Genomic DNA, 22245 nt, shown 5'->3' on the forward strand with positions numbered 1-22245 from the left:
TGAATGATACTTTTATTGATCTACTTTCTATGTGAGTTCTTCACTCCCTTTCACTGATGTCAATGAGGTATTGATTGTAACTGACAGAAAGAAAGCAACAGGGGGGATGAGGTGTTGATTGTAAGCAGCAGGGGGAAGACACTGACTTGATTATCTGCCTTAATTTTATTTATCTATTTATTTAGACCATTTATATACTGCTTATATTTAAATAAAACTCTAAGTCAAAACATCTTAATATAGCAGATACAAAAAACAATAAAATACAATTAACTAAACAAAGCATCCTCTTTAGTATTGTCCCGCCCCAAAGCCAAGTAATCCAGGTGCACTCAGTTCTGTGAATTTTTCTCTTTTTATCTCTGTCTAAGCATGTCTCCAAGCTACAGATGTCGATGCAGCAAATACACCCCCCTTCGCGTACTTCCTTAAGAAGGCTTGACTTTTGCATGAAGTCTCTCACTCCGCCTTAAAACCGGCCATTGCTCTTCACACCTCACAATCCTTCAAGAACAGAGCAAAGGGGGTTGGATATCAGTTTCCTCCTCCGACTGGTGGGGGCTAACAAACAGTTCAGGCATGGGAATCAACTGGGCACCTGGTTGGCAATCTATAACCTGAGAAGGGGGCTCCTGAGTTGTGGGCGAGGGGCATCTGTCCATAGTAGCAGTCTCAGCTATTCACTCCAGGGGCTTGGGCTTGTCTGGGTTAACATCATGAAACTCCCTCACCAACTCCAGAGCGTGAATGTCAGTCTCTGCCTCCCAAGATCGTTCCTCTGGAGGGTAGCCCAGCCACTGGATCAAATATTGTAGCTTCCCTCTGTATCAACGAGATCTGCTGTACCTCGTACTCTTCCTGACCATCAGCCAGCAGGGGTGGGGGTGGGTCTTCCATAGCTAATTGGGGGTCTGGCAGCTTCTCAAGAGTAAGCAGAGAGCAGTGAAAGACAGGATGGACTTTTAAGGAAGGAGGGAGGCGGAGACGAAATGCCACAGGATAGATCTGTGCTCCACTTCAAAGGGTCCTAGTCTTTGAGCCTGTAACTTATGACTAGGCACTCTTGCAGGCAAGTAAAGCGTGGATAGCCACACTCTCTCCCCAACCTGAAGTTCAGGTCCCGACTGACAGTGTTGATCGGCCTGACACTTATAGTCAGCTCTGGCACTCATCAGCTGTTCCTCAAGCAAATGCTGCATGGATTGCAGTTCTTGCACAAAGTCAGCCACCGCTGGCACGGCTGGAGTAGCACACGAGTGATATCACAGATTGGCAAAAACCGAGTCTGCTGCATGAAGGCATGCACTGAGTTGTTGTATGTGAACTCTGTCAACAGCAATAAAGCCACCCAATTGTCTTGCTGGTAATTTACATAGCAACAAAGATATTGCTGCAAAGTAGCATTTACTCTGTCCATGTGTTTGGGGGTGCTGCACTGACGACAGCAAATGCCATAATGCTTGCCAGAATGGGGCGGTGAACTGGGTTCCTTGATTCGACACCAGACTGGAGGGGAGTCCACCTAGCTGAAAAATGTGCTCTACAAACAGTTGTGCTGTCTCTCGAGCAGTTGGGAGCCCAGCACAGGGGATAAAATGGGCCATTTTACTAAAAGCATCTACAACCACCAAAACAGTCGTCCTCCCCTGGGAGGCAGGAAGATCCGTGATGAAGTCAAAAGTCACCGTTTGCCATGGCCCCTCTGGTGTGGGAAGGAATTCTAATAAGCCTGCAGGTCTCCCCTGCACATGTTTAGCCTTCATGCAAGTTGGACAGGACTGAACATACCTCTCTACGTCATGTTTAATCTTCGGCCACCAAAAGTCCCGCATGACTGTTTCCAAGGTTTTAAATACCCCAAAGTGTCCAGCAGTGGGGATGTTATGACACTGGCAGAGGACTTTGAACCGTAACTCTCCAGGAGGCACGTACAAAGCTTTGCAGTGATAGAGCATTCCCCCCTCTGGGAGAAGCCTGGCAGGCTGTCTTGGGAGAGCTGCTGCAATTCCTGCACCCTCTCCTGAGCATAAGGATCTTGCTCTTGAGCACATGGATGGTTGATGTTCAATGGTTGACACCCCATGTTCCTGGGCAAAGTCCAGGTCCATAAAGTTACCAGAGGCACCCGAATCGACCATGGCGAAGACTTGGACCAGTACTGTCTAAGCAATGCAGGCTTTGGTAGGATGAGCTGATATTGAGGTCACTGGCTTTTGGCTGTTCTCAGCTCATGGACCTCTATGAGAGCTGGGAGTTGGAGTTTTCCTGCATCTGCACCTTTCCAACTTGGAGATGCATGCCCGGGCCAGGTGCTCTGCCTCCCCACAATATAGGCACAACCTCTCCTTCCACTGCCTCTCTTCTCTGCATCTGTCAGATGTGGCCACACACCCCATTTGCATGGGCTCCACCCCTGATAGCATCGAGGTGGTATGGGTGGCGAGGATCAAGCCGTCTCAGCTTTGCGCTCCTGGCAGTGACCATCAAGCCAGCTATTGATCTGTAGGCAAAGCTGAACAAGTTCTGAAAAAGTGCTTGGTGGAGGAGCTCGAGCCAACTCATCCAACACGTCTGAGCTGAGCCCCTGAAGGTATAAAAACATCAGTCCAAAGTAAATGAAATCTGTCTCTTGGGCCAGGATGCGAAAAGAGTTGGTATAAGTTCCAACTGAATTTTTCCCCTATTTCAAGCACCCCAACTGCCTGGACACTGTTTCCTTGCGCTGGGGGTCCCGGAAGATCCCAAACATGGCATTAACAAAGGCAGTATAATGGGTCAAGACAGGATTGTTTCAAAGCAGCAGCAGGGTGGCCCATTGGGCAGCCTCCCCCTCTAGAAGACTGATGATGAATGCCACCTTCACATCATTGTTGTCGCACATGCATATGGAGTTCACACTGGGCAAGGAAAGTGGAAAATTGCTGAACTTTCCCCCCATAGCGGGCTGGCATTCCAACCGGAACTTGCTTCTGGGTGCCGGCTGGGGCTGGGCTCTTCCCTGCACCTGTTGCACAGGGAATCCCTGAGTGACCAGCTGAGTTATCTGGAGACGTAAGGCTTGATTCTCAGCTAAAAGAGACTGGATTTCAGTTCAGAGTCTCTGGATTTCAGTTAGCATGGCTTGCATGGCTTGATGAAGGTCCTCTCCTGCTCCATCACTTGCTTCCATCCTTTCAGTCATGGCAGCATCAGAGGAAGAAGGTTGTGGCTGCATCAAACTGTCCCACCCGAAGCCAAGTAATCCATGCACACTTGGTTCTGTGAGTTTTTCTCTTTTTATTAAAGTTACAACTTCAAAAGCCTTTCAACTCATTCACCTATCTATGATTTCTAAGAACTAAATTCCCTCACTAACTTTGTCTAAGCATGTCTTCAAGCCACAGACACTGATGTAGCAAAGACACCCCCTTTGTGTGCCTCCTTAAGAAGGCTTGACTTTCGTGCAAAGTCTCTCGCTCTGCCTTAAAACTGGCCATTACTCTTTGCGCCTCAGAATCCTTCAAGAATGGGGTGAAGGGGGTTGGATTTCAGCTTCCTCCTTCGACTGGTCAGGGCTAATGGACAGTTCAAGTGTGGGAATCAACTGGGAGCCTGGCTGGGGGTCTGCAAACTGAGAAGGCAGCTTCTGAGTCGCGGGCAAGGAGCGTGTGTCCATAGTAGCAGTCTCAGCTAGCCCGCGCTGCACTTCCATGGGGAGGTCAGGAGCAGAGGGAGCTGGGGTGCTCTGTGAATCCATCCTGTTATCTGCCCCCCCCAGGTTTCCAGTCCAGGTACTCATCCTATGATTCACTCTCGACTATCTGTCTCCCCTCTGCCTGGCTCATGACAAGTATCAACATAAACATTGCATATAAAATTAAGTACAAGAAATACAAGAAAAAAATGTAACATACATAATAGACTAAACAGAATATTCCCTAAGCTTCAAGGGAAAAAAGTTAAAATAAACTTATTTTAAAGCATAATAGATTAAACAAATCAGCTTATTTCTTACTCACAGTATAATAAAAAGCAAAACAGTTAAAACAGCTGCCCCCCTTTATAACAGAATTTTGTCTTAACTACAGTTTAAAAAGATATTGTTTAGTGTACTCAAACAAACCCTTACAAGATCAGCACATTCATATTTAAACTTATCAATATTCTAAACCAACACACTCACGTGTACCTCAAATCACACTCTACATGCACTCACATAATTCAACCTCACATCCTAAAAACAGCGCACTCACATATATATACCATGATAACCACTCAAATCTACATACAGCCAAATAATGCACACATATATTCTAAGCACAACATTCATACAAAACACTCCCCCTTGTCTCTCACTCAAGGGGGCAGAAACTATGGTCACCAGGCTCTCACTCTGGGGGTATAGAAACCACTTTTTCCAACACAGTAGGCAATGGCACTTCCCTCATCTCTCAACTGAGGAAGAAAAACCATTCAAATATCAAATATTCACCCTAAGGAAGGGCAGGCTTTCAATCACAACAACTTGTTGGTTTGCCTTCTGTCTCCAGCACTTGCAGCAATGATTTTTCTTGGCGGGCAATGGATTCCAGACCCCAAGACAACTCCAAGTGCAACTCTAAGTGCACACTTAGCATCACACTTTGCACAATGCCAAGGCGCTGCCTCAGGCAGCCCCTCCCTTTATATACCTGGAGCAGAAGAAGACAAGGCAAAGTTGTGGGCAAATGGGAACAGTTGCTATAGCACACAGAGTCCTTCCAAACACACACCAATCTGTCTGCAGTGCACTTGAAAAGGAATGTAAACAGGCAATCATTACAGAGTTCAGAATAAAGATCAATATCAGTGGTGACTTATGAATAAATAGTGATTATAATATTGATCGTTCTCTGCAAAGCAAATATACATATATGTACATTGGAGGAGACTGGAAAAAATGGAAAGATATTGGAGGAAAAAGGAGTTGGATTGTAACAACCACCAGGGGGTTACACTTAAAAATGAAATGTAAAAAAGGAGAGGATTCAATCCCTACCACTGAGCATGTGTGTCTGTGAATGTGCCTGACTGTGTGCATTTGTGGTGAGTGTGGTCTGCATGTGTGTGCATGTGCTGTATACATGGTGAGTGTGTGTTGACACATGAGAATGTGTTGACCACATCTACTTTGACAACACACATTGCTGGCAAGTGGCCCTTGGAGACCTGGCCAACTATCAGTCTGGCCCTTGAGTTTTACTGACACCACACTCTAATGGAGTAATGCTTTTACTAGTCATATGGCATATGGATGGCAAAATCATAACAGATGACAAAGAAAAGGCAGAAGTGCTCAGTTCCTACGTTGGCTCAATCTTCTCCCAAAAAAAGGGTATATGAAACATGAAGGGGCAGAATTGGAGATTGAGATTGATAGGCAAACGGTCAAGAAATACCTAATCACTTTGAACAAGTTCAAATCAGCAGGGCCCAATAAACTGCATCCAAGAGTATTGAAGGAACTGGCTGAAGAACTCTCCAAACTGCTGTCTATTATCTTGCAAAATTGTGGAGGACTGGTAAAGTGCCAGATGACTGGAGGAGAGCTAATGTTGTCCCTATCTTCAAAAAGGGCAAAAAGGAGGAACCGGGGAACTACAGAACAGTCAGCCTAACATCAATCCCTGGAAAAACTCTGGAGCAGATTATAAAGCAGTCAATCTGTAAGCACCTTGAAAACAATGCAGTCATTATTAGAAGCCAACATGGATTTATGAAGAAGAAATCCTGCCAAACTAATCTTATCTAGTTTTTTTATTGGATAACCTCCCATTTAGACTGTGGGAATGCTATGGACATAATATATCTCGACTTCAGCAAAGCTTTTGACAAAGTGCCCCATGATATTCTGATTAGCAAGCTAGCTAAATGTGGGCTGGATGGAACAACTATCAGGTGGATCCACAGTTGGCTGCAGAATCATACTCAGAGTGCTTATCAATGGTTCTTTCTCAAACTGGGAGGAAGTAATGAGTGGGGTACCACAGGGCTCGGTCCTGGGCCCAGTGCTCTTCAACATTTTTATTAATGACTTGGATGAGGAGGTACAGAGCATGCTTATCAAATTTGCGGATGATACAAAATTGGGGAGCAGAGCTAATACTGTGGAAGACAGAAACAAAATTCAAAGGGACCTTGATATGCTGGAGCATTGGGCTGAAAACAACAGAATGAAATTCAAAAGGGATAGATGCAAAGTTCTACAACTAGGAAAAAGAAACCAAATGCAGAGTTATAAGATAGGGATACTTGGCTCAGCAATATGACATTTGAGAAGGATCTTGGAATTGTTGTTGATCGCAAGCTGGATATGAGCCAATAGTGTGATGTGGCTGCAAAAAAGGCAAATGCTATTTTAGGCTGCATTAAGAGAAGTATAGTTTCCAAATCGCGTGAAGTATTAGTTCCCCTCTATTCAGCACTGGTTAGGCCTCATCTTGAATACTGCGTCCAGTTTTGGTCTCTGCACTTCAAGAAGGATGCAGACAACCTGGAACAGGTTCAGAGGAGGGCAACAAGGATGATCAGGAAACAAAGCCCTATGAGAAGAGACTGAAAGAACTGGGCATGTTTAGCCTGGAGAACAGAAGACTGAGGGGATATATGATAGCACTCTTCAAGTACATGAAAGGTTGCCATACAGAGGAGGGCCAGGATCTCTTCTTGATCGTCCCAGAGTGCAGGGCATGGAATAATGAAATCTGCAGGAAGCCAGATTTTGACAGAACATTAGGAAAAACGTCCTAACTGTTAGAGCCATACAACAATAGAACCAATTACTTAGAGAGGTAGTGGGCTCTCTGATACTGGAGACATTCAAGAGGCAGCTGGACAGCCATCTGTCAGTAATGCTTTGATTTGGATTCCTGCATTGAGCAGGGGGTTGCACTTGATGGCCTTATAGGTCCCTTCCAACTCTACTATTCTATGATTCTATGACATATCCATATTAAATTTCTCAAGGTGTTTGTTTTTCTTTCCTTTGCCAACAACAGGATAATCCTGTCAGTGAGTTACTCTTTCCCAAACCCTCTCAAGCAGTCTCAGGCTAACAGCACTACGCACTGACTTCAGAAAACTTGGTCTAAATTTTGGTCTCAAGAAGGCCTAAAAAGTGCCCTTAGTAATGGGGGGGACGGACGGACATTTTTTCCCAATAGCAATGACTGTTGTCTGAAAGGCTCCCCAAGTGGTTACAATTACATTGTGTTGATTTGATTGTCTGGTAATTCCATGAGGTTATTTGAGTTTTCTGTATAGCTAAAAACAACTCAACTATGACTGACTGCTTTTTTGATATTCAAAAGGTCAGATGTCTCCAGCATGCTATTAGAATATTGAGATACTTATTTCAAGTGATGCAGCTGGGGAGGAATGGGATTTATATTTGGCAGTTATAATTAGCTCAGGTGGCCTGTGAACCCCATTTTGTAAATATACTTTTTATTGTACTAAGTCATGTGGAAACATCTCAAAATGATGAGAATATTATTCAGCTGGAGTACAGTGCACAGTATCTGTAGAAACACAGATCCACGCACACACAAGCTCAGAATGTTGTCTCGTTATTCTGTCATCATTTGAAGATACTTCTACATGCGTTGATATGGAAATTAAAGTATTATTTACCTACCCAAATGTCTGTTTCTCAAAAGCAGACATTCCTAGACATGCTTTAGAATTGCCCTGCAATTGATCACCTATACAAAACATGATATAAAAACTTTTTCTCCACACTCATATCTTGCAAGGGAATTTTTCAAATCATGGAAGGTGTCTGTGCAAAAGCCCTATTGAAAAACTTTTCCTTTCTATCCCTGTATCCCAGACCAATTCTAAAAATAAGGTTGTCATTGCAAAATGGGCAGGAGACTGTGAGTGAAAGAGAGAAATGGGGCAACCAGATATTAAAGGTATAACTTTCTCCTTGAATCAAAACTCATATGACATATTATCATGAAAGACTGTCATGTGTACCTCCCCAAGCTTCTACGGTTGAGTAACACTTTTCTATTTATAGAAGGAAATTTTGGGGACTCTAAGGAACAAAAGAAGCTATCTTATTCTGAGTCAGATCATTGGTCCATCTAGCTCAGCATGATCTACTCTGGCTGACAGCGGTTTTCCAGCATTTCAGAGAAGATCTCTTTAAACCTTACCTTGAGATGCTGGGGACTGAACCTGGACCTTCTGCAGAGATTTTCATACAAAGCAGAATTTTCCTACTATAGTGCTTGATGGTTGGTGCTGTCGGTGATGATTGACTGTTGAAGGGAGTCTAGGAAGACCTTTTTTTGTCCCAAGCCCCACACAGGTTACTTATACTTCTAGAGCTCACAGCACTGACCATCAGTTTGATTATACAGGTGAAGTTGAGGAGCAAACATATTTGGGCAATGAATGCTACTTCTATTCTACAAATGCACCCTAGTCCATAACTTAACCCAACCTAAAAGATGGGTTAAGTTATGGATATACTTCAGGGACAGGGAACCTGTGGCCCTCCATATGTCACAGTACTCCAACTCCCATCAGTCCTAGTCAGCATAGCCATTGGTCAAGAATGATGGGAGATGAAGACCAGCAGCATCCCCAGGTTCCTCATTATTGGTCTGCAAATGCTTATGACTCAGAATTGCTGGATGAGGGCTTTGATAGACATATATCTTGCAGAGATATAGACAGAGCTTGGAAGATTACTTTTAAAAAGTAATAAATTACAGTTACAATTACTTGGCCCAAAAAAGTAGTAATTACCGTCACAATTACAATTGCTCTGAAAGTAACTGATTACTTTACTTTTTCTCAAAAGTAATCACTACAATTACATTTCAGTTACTTTTTTAAAAAACTCCTACAAGGTGCTGGCCTTGGCTGCTGCACATCTAAGAAGCCTAAAACAATATTAAAAATAAACACACACACAGGGGGTAGTAGAATAAAAAAAATTATCCGTAAGATTAACATAATGGCATAACAGAATCTCACATCCCCCAAGCAATGAAGATACCCCAACTCTTGAAATCAAATTTTACACTTGAAATGCTTTTATAATATGTTTCTGTTATGTCTCAAAAGAACAAGATGCTCAAAGAGCATGTCAGACAAGGAATGTCTTTGTACAGTCATTACGTTGCCACCAGTACTGAACAGGCGTTCTACTGTGGCGCTTGAAGGCATGCCTGTGTTGTGCTGCAAAAAACACCGCAGCACACGTGGAAAGCCATGGAGTGATGACACTTCCCTGCTGGGAGACCTCAGGTACCTCACCAGTTCCTCCTCAGCAGTGTCCACTGCTGACTTCTTGCCCTGGGGCAGAAAGTTAAAGAAGTCATCTTCTGAGTCATCTCCTTCCTGGTCTTTATCTGAAGACTGATCACTGTCCTCATTAAGTACACCCATCTTTATTTCAGCTTTCAACAAGGCTTCCATTGTGTATCTAAGAAAGAGAGAGGATATGTTAACACATATATGTTAGGAAACCATCATCTGCTCTTCATTTCCTGATGCTTGTCATGTCCCCTGGTTCAGGGTCCAGCCTGAGCCTGTGGATGATGACATGGAAGGTAGGAAGGTGACCAAGTCACCACACTCATGGGGCAGCACAGCAGACCCTTAAGGATTACCTGCAGCAACCCAAGGTTGTGATGAGGAGCCCCAGGAAGAAAAGGCCCAGCCCCTGCCTACCACCTTAAGCCCTCTGATGCCTCCCTTGAGACAACATTTCCCTTGGAGTAATCCACCCAAAGGGCTTCCCTAATGTTCTTACTTGTTGGTATGGGTGGTGGCCTGACACGATTCCAGCCAATCTAGTTTGAAGCGAGGGTGTAGGCAGGCTGCCAGAAGAAGCCTCTTGTCCTCCCAGATAGCTGCAAACCGCTTTCTTAGGGCTTCGCGCACACCTCTCAGCAGCTGAAAACAGTATGTGTACCTCTCAGGTTTGTTTTCCAGTCCTTCTAACTTGCGGTCCAGATTGCAGAGCGTTGGTAGCAAATACCCCATGAACATGCCGTTCTCCCGTTGCAGGATATCTAGGGACTGGGCTAGTGGCTCCATAATCTCTGTGTATTCCTGTACCACTTCAATCTCAGCAGCTGTGATCCTGGACAAGGAGCAGCGGTCCATTATGGCATGCATTTTTAGTGGCACTGTTGACAGGAGCTCATGTAGTTGCTTCAACGCATCAAAGGTGGAATTCCACCTGGTCTTATTCGGTACCTTCAGATACACACCACATTGCGCATGGATATACTCAGCAATCTGTGCTGACTGGTTCTGCTTGGACCACAACTTGCTGCACTTTCCCATCAAGGAACGAAACTGTTTCTTGAAAGGACCAAGAAGACTACTTTTGGAGGAGTCAGAAAGCATGGCCTCTATGTCTTGTGTTGCCACAAGGTTGAGGGTGTGGCTAGCACATCTCTGGTGTGGTGGTAAAACAAAATCCTCTCCTGAGTCTGCAACTTCTTCCTCTGCCTCAGGTCCTGTGTCCAGGATCTCACAGATAGGCACAAACTCCACCTCAGCCTCCTCCTCCTCCTGGTTATCACCATCTTCGTCACTGGTGCCTGCAGCTTCTACTGGTTCTTTGGCCATGAAAACTCTCAACGCTTTCACAAAGTTGGAGCCATTGTCTGTAGTAGTGCACATAACTTTGTTGTGGATCCTGTACTGCACATGTACATCATGCAGTGCTTTTGAAAGGACATCGTATGTATGGCACCCCTTCAGACGCTTACAAGCCAAGGCCCCGACCTCACGTTTCAGGGTAGTTGGGTTGATCCAGTGGGCTGTTACCCCAAAGTAACTCTTCTTGCCATTGGTCCAACAATCAGCAGTGGTTGCTATATATGCCACAGCACCCATTCGGTTTGCAAGAGTTTCTCTCATGTGGCCTGCTCTCTTCTCAATTCTGTCTCTCAGAGTCTTGGCACATATGATGGTGAGATCTTTGGGGAGTCCAATGCGAACCAGATTAATGAATGATGGTTTGTCCACAGTCTGAAGTGGTAATTTCTCCTCTACAATGAAATCAATGATTCTCCTGTCGAGATTGCTCTGGGTGACAGGCTCCCTGCCAGATCCCCACCTCTCAAGGGTTGTCTGCTGCTGCTTCAGCATTTTGGGAGGAGGGGTGTCATGCATTGGTTCAGGAAGGCCATGTCTCCTTGCCTTTATTGCTTCTTCAATTGCTCTCAGCTTCTCAGGGTGTACCCTCTGAGGAAAAAGAACAAAGCATGAATCCAAGAAAAAATGGAAGAGGAACTTCACCATTTAAACATAAATAGACAATGGACACTCTTTGAGGACCAGCATGACAGAGGCTTACCTCAAAATGTTTCTTCACATTGGATGAGGAGGAAACAGCTGATCTCAGATTTTTGATCCTTGCAAGGCAGTAATTGCATCGTACAACAACATTTTTCCCACTCTGGCTCACAAATGTACAAGCTTTCTCAAAGCCAAACCATGGTACTTGCTGTTCTGTAGATGTGGCTGTGGGCAACTGGCACTGCTTCATGCCCTCCTCCTCCTCATGCACAGGGCCTCCTTTCTGAACCTCACTTTCTAGTTTTGCCTCCTCAGGATCAACAAGCTGTGACTCAAGTGGCCGCACTAACTGACTGCTGCTCTCAGCAGCAAAACCTGCAACAGGTGTCTCTGTAATAAACAAGAGATAATGCTCCTATATGGGTGAACTTCAGCTGTGATGTGCCCCCATCTCTTCCCCATGCTGCAAGATCCCCCAGAGTGGAAGTAAGCAGGTCGATAGCACAATTAAAAGAGATCCTATTTGCATCATTTTTGCTCACTGAATAACCCTGCCTGGGCCAGTCTAACCTACTATCTCACAGGGTTGTTGTGAGAACAAAATGAGACTAGGGTTCAAATCCCCACATAGCCATGAAGCTCACTGGGTGACCTTGGGCCAGTCACTGCTTCTCAGCCTCATGAAAACCCTATTCATAGGGTCACCATAGGTTGGAATCAACTTGAAAGCGGTACATATATTTTTTATTTTGAATATGATGATTATGATAATAAATATGCAGCATTTCAAATTAATTCTGTATGAGAAGCATTCCATGCCAAGCTTGGAAAACCAAGGATGAGGTATAAAATGTAGACAAAAATACTTTTGACAAAATGCCGTTCATCTTTTATATCTATATCTATAATTAGCAATACAGCTGAATGATGTATGTAAAGTATTTTTTCTTTCCCTTTTCTTTTTTATTAATATTTTAGTACTACTGCTAAAGTTCAGATGAAAGAATAAAGCATTCATTAGCCAAATTCAAATGATTAGAAGACATCACATAAATTCCACTGAAGTTGGAGTTTTTGCCATAGAAAATGAAAAAAAACATATAACCTATGATAGCCCAATAGACAATCAGAACTAATATAAAACCCTATTGCTTCTCATTTGCAAATCTTGCAAGATCTAAGGTAACTCTAGATCATGTGAGTTCAGGTGATGCATGTTATGTAAATTTGTATAGATATTAGCAGAGATTGTCAACAGTCTATCTCTCTCTGGGACTGGGAATCTCTCTCTTTCTCACAGAACATGAGTTTGAGAGCTGGGGGACTGAGAGGAGGAGCTGCAAGGACCCTACTTCTCACCTCATCTCTGCCAAGAACAAAAAAATCAGCCTTAAGCCATTTATTATACGTCTAATGATTTATTATTATTATTATTATTATTACTGAGACAGTTTTTGTCCCACATACAATTCAGTCTTGTGATTAAACAGGACAAAAATACAAATAAAAAGAAAGATGGAGTTCAAATAAATATACAATAAAAAGTTAGCCGGCATTTTAAAAGGCAGGAGTGCTCTGTCTGGATAAATACAGCACACAGGTATGCATAGGAACAAGGGGGAGAGTTCAAAAAGGGGGGAAGGAAGAGAAGTAGGCCAGAGCTTGAAAAGGTTACTTTTTTGAACTACAGCCCCCATCAGCCTAATCCAGTGGCCATGTTGCCTAGGGCTGATGGGAGTTGTAGTTCAAAAAAGTAACTTTTCCAAGCTCTGAGTAGGCCAAAGTTTCAGAAGTGCCTTGTGATTGATGGGGGGGCGGCAGCAAGGCAAGGAGAGGCAGTGGGGGGGCAGAAGGGGCCATGGGGGTGCAGGTGGGGCAAAAATGCTGCAGGGGGGCAGAAGGGGCCACGGGGGGCGCGCACACACACACACACACAAATCATCGTCACTCACCTCCACAGCTCTTCGCCATTCTGCTGCTGCCTTCTCCTCCATTGTCCTTGCCCTGGCTTTTTCCTCCGGCGTCCATTTTTTCCTCTCAGACGCTAGCAGGCCCTGCCTATTCACCTCTTCCCTCGTGCCTCCTAACACAGATCACGAGGGAAGAGAGAGTCTGTGCAGAGGTCCAATCAGTGTGAGGCACATGTCTTGTGTTAACCAATCACAGCCAGGAGCTGACTTCCCCTTGTTCCCGCCCCCAAGTAACGTCCAACCTAACATGGAAACATTAAAGTTGCAGCTGAAAAGTAGGGAAATTACTAGTCGTTCCATTACTTGCCAAATGTAATGGAATTACCCACTCGTTATTTAAAATTGTAACTAATTACAAGTAACTCATTAAAAATAATGAGTTACTTCCAAGCTCTGGATATAGATTAAAAAAACAATAGGAGAATTACAATTACAGACACTTTGACACAATCTCTATCCCATTAGTTTAGCAACTGGCCACAATTTCTGTAAGGTTCATTCCATCTCCAGGTAGGGTGGGGAGAGAGACCCCTGCCTGAAATCATGGAAAACCTCTGCCAGCCACTCTAGACAATGCTGTGCTGTATGGTCCAATGGCCTGACTTGGGGCTCATCTATACAAGGGTTTACTGTGTGTCTGGTGCTACTTGCATCCCCATTTAATTTGCATGGTTCACATGATGTTACTGGCAAACAGAAGCTATCACACAGTTTCCCCCTGGTAAATCCATACTAATCCAATCCTCTGATAATCTGAAAAGGGAAGGAAAAAAGTCTTCACTCCATATCTCTAGGGCTTGCAGCCGCTTTGTTCCAATGCTTTTAGATGGGTGTGTCAATTGTTCCCCTCTCCACAGCCGCTTCCTCCTCCTCCCTTCTTTCATTTCATTTCCTGTGGGCTGAAGAGAAACTTCTACTGCTCTTTCCCATTCTCCAATCCTTTTTTTATGTTGCTGCAAATGGTGCCTTTATTTTCTTTTTTCCACTAACTTGTGCACAAAAGCATAACACTGCTCAAACAAAGATTGGTATTTCAGCTTTATTTTACCAGTGAAAATACAAATAATCACACTCCCAGGTTGCTTTTTTTAAAAAATGAAACTTACTGGTAGAACAAACTGAGTGTGCTCCATTGCCAGGTAACCAGAGGGAGTGAAAATGTTAAATTAGAGGATGTGGTCTTTAGGAAAAGGCATGATTGAAGCTTCCCCTCAAGTGTGACTAGAAAACACTGTATTTGCAGCTGGCATTGGGCCCTTACTGTGGATGATGCAAACAGAAAATGGAGGTAAAAGCAGCATCTTTAGCATTAAGTTATGCTCCCATGTGGATAAGCCCTCAGTATAAGGCAGCTTATTGTTTTCCTATGTTAACAAAAAAGACCAAGAAGGAACTTAAACCTCTAGAAGCAGCTTCCAAAACTTTCCTCTTGAAAACATTTCACACTTCCAGGGCCACAACCAAAATGGCCTCCCCTCTGGTGGAAATTAATTCCTGTTCTCAAAACAAAACAAGGTCAGCATTTGGAACAGAGCCTCATCAGCTGACATCATCACCATCATCATCACTTTCAAAAAAAATTGACAGTACAACAATAAAATTCAGAACAAAAATAAAATTTAAAAGACCATAATAATATGGCAATTCATGCGAATCATGGAAAAAATACCCAAGGCCAAAGCCAAATGTCAAAACTAGCACTTTTAAGTGCTAGAAGCAAGCTGCTAACTAGTGCAGGCGCTCTATAAAAGTTGGAAAAGTTTCACACTGATCTCTGCCTCTCAACAAGCAGGTGGTAGTGTAGTAAGTGTTTGTGTATATGCATATGAATTTGTGTGTCTGTGTATATATCTCCACTAACAAATTGAGAGCTGTTAAATCACTACCATGGTACTCACAGTACATAAGTAACCCTCCTTGAGGCTCCATTTTTCCAAAGGCTGATTCAGGTGCGTGGTATATGAAAAGGCACTTTTTGTCTTCTATTTTTCCTTCATTAGTTTGTTTGTTCAGGACACAATCAGTCATCCTCCTTCTCAGCCCCCTCACTTGATTGTACATTTCAAAAACTTGTGCAGGAGTCAGATATCCCACTGAGTTCCGAGAAATGGGTATTAATAAACACATTGATTTTCTGTTACGCAGGAGGGAGGCATTGTTAGGTTTCCCCCTTTTACTCAGAGGAAAAAGTAACCTAGATCAGCATGTACATCATTCAGGGACCAGGCTGTCATAAATGCCAGAACTCAGCTTTATTAAATGTGTGTGTGTGTGTTTCTATAGATGTTGGTATTAGACTAGATATCAGCAAGCAGTGAAGTCTAGCATCATTTAGCATTATGGCCTTTCAGGGACATTTCATACATTACATAGATGTTTGCCACTGACTGTATAGGGGAAACGAATCTGCAGCCAATAACTGTCCCCTCACTAATATATCTTGGGAGATCTATAAATATCTAGAGCTGAATTCAATTAAGTTCTACTCAGAGTAGACCCACTTAAATTAATGAACCTAAGTTAGACACATCTATTCATTTCAGTGGGTTTACTTTGAATAAGGTTAGCACTGAATACCACCCCTATTTCTTGCATTTGTAGTAAAATATCATTTTGCCATATTGCTTGTTTATGAAAGATGGATAACTGAAGTATATAGCATTACTGAAAGCTAAGGGCTACAGAAAACTGGCCTCAGTTAATGATTCAGTTTAAGTGGCTGTCAGAAATACAATTCTGACCATCTGTTCTCAGAGATGAAATGTTTAAGTTAATCTTAGTCCCATTCACATGTGCAAGCTTTTCCTAGATGGTGCCATTTCACAACACTTGACAGTGCAATCATGTGCACGTCTACTGAGAAGTAAGTCCCACTGCGTTCAGTGGAGTTTACTCCCAGGTAATTGGATATAGGACTGCAGCCCATGGGCCCAATCCAAACCTCAACAACTGCTTGACAGGGCATAATAGAGCAGTAGGGTCACAATCACATCCACAGTCCTGCCACGCATGCCAGCTGGGGCAGGAGGTAGGAGGCAAACAAATCCCTGCTCCTCAATGCCATCACGTGATAACATTGAGGATGGCTAGGGATCCAATGGATCCCAGTCTGGCTCAACCTCCCTCACTTTCACTGGAAAACTCCATTTTGGGGACTTCTGCTGGTTTTTGTTGATGGGGACCCTGCCATTGGCACTTCCATCAGACCACACATTTGGTGGGTGGAAAGGGGAGTTCCACACTGGCAGAGTGATAATGAGATTGCTCCTCAGGCAAAGATTGGCAGAAGCCAGCGGGGCTAGGCAGAGGGACACCTCTACCTTATTCAACCACCACCATTCCCAGCCCAGTGCAGAGAAGGTTTGGATTACACCCTAAACGGATCATTGGTCTCACCTGAAGGGTGAGCTCCAAGAGGTCTTCTGTATCTTTAAAAGTTGTGCAGGGGGAACGGACAATTTCACCTTGTGGCTTTTCCCATTACAGTGTTGCAAGAAAACCTGCACTTGGCTGAATTTTCTCTTCTCTTAAAGATACAGAATCATTCTCAGGGCCTGAGCCTGGCAACCCTACTCTGAAGGCAGCTTCCAAGAGCAAAATAGTGAGGTTCATCAACTCTCAGCATAGATAAAATTGAGCGATGAGTTTTGTTTTCTGTATTTGTAAACAGTTACTGATTATGTAAAGGCAGAACAATAGAAATGATGCAAAGAGGAGAACAACCCACACACAGGTTTGGTGCAGGAGCTTCCAGCCACCCACAACACAAGTTCTGATTTGCAAAGGATTATTTTTAATGTTATTCAGCACTACAAGGAGAAAGTGAGAATTAATGTTTGTAATTGATGGTGTAATGTGTAAAAACATTGTTGAAAGTGCTAATATAAATCCCTGTTCGAACGCGTAATGAAGCATAAATCATGTTTGTTCTTGAGTAAGTGCAAATGTGCATTCTTGTCACTGAAATCTAATCTGTTTAAGAAACTGGGCTTATTTACAGCCACTAAGTAAGTAATGGTCTTTCTCATTTATTCTGTCTGGAAGACTGCTTATTGGCATTCATCAGTCTTGTGACCACTGACTGACTGGATCTCAGCTTTCTGTCATCTTCATTCTTGAACTCAAATTAAGAAGTCATTCTTAATATCCAACTCAATGCTATGCTCTTCCTTGTTCATTGACACTTTCTTCTCTCCTGGTTCTTTTGTGATTTCAGATGCAGTTCCTTCAGCATCCCAAGTCAATGATTCTTTTCTATAATGCAAAATGCTTGGTATCAAACCTGTGTGGATCTCATGGCCTTTGGAAACCCTTATCCCAGGGGTTGGCAACCTTTTGGCACCAGTGGGCACATTTCAAATTTTGAGAAAGTGCCATGGGGACAATCACAGAAGGGCTGCCATGAAGTGTGTGACATAACACAAAATAGCTGCTGTGAGGATGTGGTAGGAATGGGGTCCACTGCCTAGTTCTGATCCACTTGTATTCCTATCGTCTGTCATTCCATCCTGATCCACCTTTTTTTGGTTCCCGTTTTCTCTGGTGCTTGCCAATTTGATCTCTGGGGGATTGTTGTTTTGGTTGGGAAAAATAATTGCGTAATTCTTAACGTAAATGCCTATGTAAATGATCATAGTGTTCCAAGTGGTTTATTTTTTTTCCTGTTTATCATACCCACACCTGTTATGAATGCATCAACTTAGATAAAATTATGAAGATAATTACATGCCAATTACTGCTGCATCCTGCCACAAAAAACTGTGTGCCAATTACAGCCGCAGCCCACCACAAGAAATCAGTGCTGGTCTGAAAAGATAGCAGACTGTTGAATCCAGTTGGAATCCAGTAGTAAGTCCAATTTAATGGATATTCTCCCCATCCCTAGGACATGGCATAACACAAAACGGGTCCCACTTCTACAAGAAGAGAAAAAGAGACAGCAGCCCTCCATCAGCCCCTCCAGCAATGGAGGAGAAGATACCTACATCATCCACCCTACACTTGCTCACACAGAAGCACTTTGCTCTGTTCCTCTGTTCAGAAAAGATGGGAGGGTCGGTGCCCAATCTAGGCATCCAATAAATGTTTGGATGTTTGAGAAGTATGTTCCATGTAGCAGAGGCTGAGCTAGTGCAGGAAGTGTAAAAAGTGTGGGTTTTTGAGGGCATATTTATGGAGACCTTTCACAGGTACCACATGAGGTACTGGTGAGTACACTGGCATCTGCAGTGCCCTATTCCTAACCAAATGTGTGTCAGTTGGTTCAGATTATCCAGTGGTGAGGAAAACCAATATGCTTCAAGCACACGCTGGTTCCCCCCACCCTTTATTCTGACTTATGTTTCAGACTGAGTACTCACATTGAAAAGAGGCTCCAGGTGCTATGTCTTAAGGATGAGTTGCACTCAAAAACATTTTGGCAGAATGCAGGATCATTCTGCATTACCATAATTCTAATTCACTAACAGGCAAAAAACCCCAAACCCAAAATCCAGATCGATTGTTGTTTAAGAATGTACCTGTTGTTGTCGTTGTTATGTGCCTCCAAGTCGACCACGACTTATGGCGACCCTATGAATCAGTGACCTCCAAGAGCATCTGTCATGAACCACTCTGTTCAGATCTTCTAAGGTCAAGTCTGTGGCTTCCTTTATGGAACCAATCCATCTCTTGTTTGGCCTTCCTCTTTTTCTACTCCCTTCTGTTTTTCTCAGTATTATTATCTTTTCTAGTGAATCATGTCTTCTCATGATGTGTCCAAAGTATGATAACCTCAGTTTCATCATTTTAGCTTCTAGTGACAGTTCTGGTTTAATTTGTTCTAACACCCAATTATTTGTCTTTTTTGCAGTCTATGGTATGTGCAAAGCTCTCCTCCAACACCACATCTCAAATGAGTTGATTTTTCTCTTATCTGCTTTTTTCACTGTCCAACTTTCACATCCATACATAGAGATTGGAAATACCATGGTCTGAATGATCCTGACTTTAGTGTTTAGTGATACATCTTTGCATTTGAGGACCTTTTCTAGTTCTCTCATAGCTGCCCTACCCAGGCCTAGCCTTCTTTTGATTTCTTGACTATTGTCTCCATTTTAGTTAATGACTGTTCCAAGGTATTGATAATCCTTCACAAGTTCAATGTCCTCATTGTCAACTTTAAAGTTACATAAATCTTCTGTTGTCTTTTTGACGTTCAGCTGTAGTCCTGCTTTTGTGCTTTCCTCTTTAACTTTCATCAGCATTCATTTCAAATCATTCCTGGTTTCTGCTAGTAGTATGGTATTGTCTGCATATCTTAAATTATTGATATTTCTCCCTCCAATTTTCACACCTCCTTCATCTTGGTCCAATCCTGCTTTCCGTATTATATGTTCTGTGTATAGATTAAATAAATAGGGTGCTAAAATACACCCCTGTCTCACACCCTTTCCGATGGGGAACCAATTGGTTTCTCCATATTTTGTCCTTACAGTAGCCTCTTCTGCAGAGTTTAGGTTGCGCATCAGGACAATCAGATGCTGTGGCACCCCCATTTCTTTTAAAGCATTCCATAGTTTTTCATGATCTACACCAGCCTTTCCCAACCAGTGTGCCTCCAGATGTTGTTGGACTACAACTCCCATCAGCCTCAACCAGCATTGCCAATGGTCAGGAAAGATGGGAATTGTGGTCCAGCAACATCTGGAGGCACACTGGTTGGGAAAGGCTCATCTACACAGTCAAATGCTTTGCTGTAATCTATAAAGCACAGGGTGATTTCCTTCTGAAATTCCTTGCTCCGTTCCATTATCCAACGTATGTTTGCGATATGATCTCTGGTGCCTCTTCCTTTTCGAAATCCAGCTTGGATATCTGGCATTTCTCGCTCCACATATGGTAAGAGCCTTTGTTGTAGAATCTTGAGCATTACTTTACTTGCATGGGATATTAAGGCAATAGTTCAATAATTACTGGAATCCTGTTTCTTTGGAATTGGGATGTATATGGAACGCTTCCAGTCTGTGGACCATTGTTTAGTTTTCCATATTTCTTGACGGATTTTTGTCAAAATTTGGACAGATTCAGTCTCAGTAGATTGTAGCAACTCTATTGGTATACCATCTATTCCTAGTGATTTGTTTCTTCCAAGTATTTTAAGAGCAGCTTTCACCTCACATTCTAAAATTTCTGGTTCTTTAGCCAACAGATATTTCGATCAACCTTTAAAAAGATGGGAAATTGGTTGGCTATAGTGAATGTACCAGGGAAGCGGGAAACTTAACCTCCTCTCTGAGATATTGTACTGCCCTACAAATTTGTAAAAATGCAAACACTATTTGGGTTGGTCTTTCATAGTCCAATCCACTTCCTGTGTAGCTTGGAAGAATTTGTTAATGTGCCTCTGAGCATACGATGAGTGGTGGTAACACTTGCAATCAGGACTATATCTCCAAAGCTGGAGAATTACATTTTTGTATGTTTGTGGGTGTTCTTACTTTGCAGGGAAAAGGGGAGGGGAAGGGGAAAGGAAGAGTAGGGGAGGGAGGGGAGGAGATTGGGAAGGTGGGAAGGTGGGCACTAGGCACGGGGAAAGCCTCTTTTCTTTCCAAAAAAGAAAAAAGGTTAACAGTATTTTGAGGTTTCCCACATCTTTTTATTCTACAGCAAACACATGTAGCCTCCCATCCAAATTTAAACCAAAGCGGACTCTGATTAGCCAAGCCAAACAGTCTGGTTTTGAGAACACTGATAGTTGGTTCTTACTGAGCATGCCTTGAGCTATGATAGACTCCAATGGTAACTTACTTAAATTAATTAAAAATCAGCCATGCATTTTTTAAAAATCTTTTAAACTGTGGAAGATGAAGATCAGAGTATAGGGCAAAGTCAGTGATAGGATTACAGGTACTCTGTGAACATGTCTGATTTTTAATTAATTTCAACAAATTATGAGGCCACTAACAGAAAAATGTCCATCAGGTTTCTGGATTTTTTTACTCCTGTTTTAGACTTGGAACTGTGGATTCTCTGTGAGTGTTTTGTGTATCACTCTGAAAACGTAGAGGGTTGTTAAGCAAGCATTTCTGAGTTCAGGACTAAAGGTTTTGTAAGGTTTTGTTTTACAATGCACTTGTGGGAAGCAGCAGAATGGTGTAGGGTATTTTCAGTTTAACATCGTAGAATGTGAAAAATCCATGCTGGCTATAGTATATAGCCACTCTTGTAGCTGTATAATCTAAAGTTCATGCAGCATCCAGAATAGATTCCTCAGTCCCCTCTGGAAGTGTGGAGAAACTTCATCTTTTGCATGTGTCCTGTGGCCTCTGTGGCACAGACGGGCCAGTAATATTGCCATGTCTCCAGCTAGGAGGTGAACATTTTGGAAATATATGGAGCTGTGCTAAGGCCACTTTTTGTCCATAAGAGCCCATTTTCTAAAGCCCATGGAAAATAACTACTTCTGTTTCTACGCCAAAAATGCTTCTAAGCAAACTGTAGCCTTGGTTTTAACCTAGATTCTACATGGGGCAGAAATCTTTCTTTCACCTTCTTTCTTGCTTTCTTGCTTTCTTTCCTGCTTTTCCTTTCTTTCTTTCCTGCTTTTCCTTTCTTTCTTTCTTTCTTTCTTTCTTTCTTTCTTTCTTTCTTTCTTTCTTTCTTTCTTTCTTTCTTTGATTTATATCCTACCCTCCCAAAGGGAACCCATATTCTGCTACACATTGTGTTCAAGGTTGTAGAAACTCAATGTAATGTACGGACATACAGTAAGTTGTACTATACATGACAGAGGGAATGGGTACCATTTTGGGTGGCATTCCCATTTTTTTCTTATAATAGTGGGGAATTTTTCTCTCTCAGTTGTGGCTTCATTCCCTTGAGGGTAATCTGTTGAGAGTTGCATGCTAACTGTGGAGAGAGCTGAAGCCACTAGTGGGTTACTCCATTTTCTCTCTTTGTCTTTCCCTCCTTGTCCAGCATGTTGTTGAGAGATACAGATCAA

This window comes from Rhineura floridana, chromosome 4, assembly GCF_030035675.1.
Source record: "Rhineura floridana isolate rRhiFlo1 chromosome 4, rRhiFlo1.hap2, whole genome shotgun sequence".
NCBI lineage: Eukaryota > Metazoa > Chordata > Lepidosauria > Squamata > Rhineuridae > Rhineura > Rhineura floridana.